Below are 401 nucleotides of genomic sequence, written 5' to 3' on the forward strand. Positions count from 1 at the left end.
AGGTAAAAGCGGGGGAACTGTGGGACATTTATACTGTTCCCCCAGTGCTGTCATTCAACCGGACAGATTGTGAATACAATTAGCTGTCCCTATATTACATCCTATGGAATATTCTCAAGGTCACACGGGGAAAGGTCAAGAGAAGTCTTATTCATCTTGAAGGAGTGTGTTCCTATCAAACTTGTGGGATCAAAAACATATTGGCTTTAGGATATGCCTGTGATGTATTCATTGGTAATCCCCATGCAGTATTTATTTTCTCTTAAGTTTCAATTACACCGTTGCAATTGAATCACGGAAATAACAAAAAATTAAAATAAATGATTTGTCATGCATCTCCTCAATAAAACCATAAAGTTTAAACGTTTTTTTTTTGTAATTGTTTTATTTAACCAGGCAAG

Source organism: Oncorhynchus keta, chromosome 23 (assembly GCF_023373465.1).
Source record: "Oncorhynchus keta strain PuntledgeMale-10-30-2019 chromosome 23, Oket_V2, whole genome shotgun sequence".
Classification (NCBI taxonomy): Eukaryota; Metazoa; Chordata; class Actinopteri; order Salmoniformes; family Salmonidae; genus Oncorhynchus; species Oncorhynchus keta.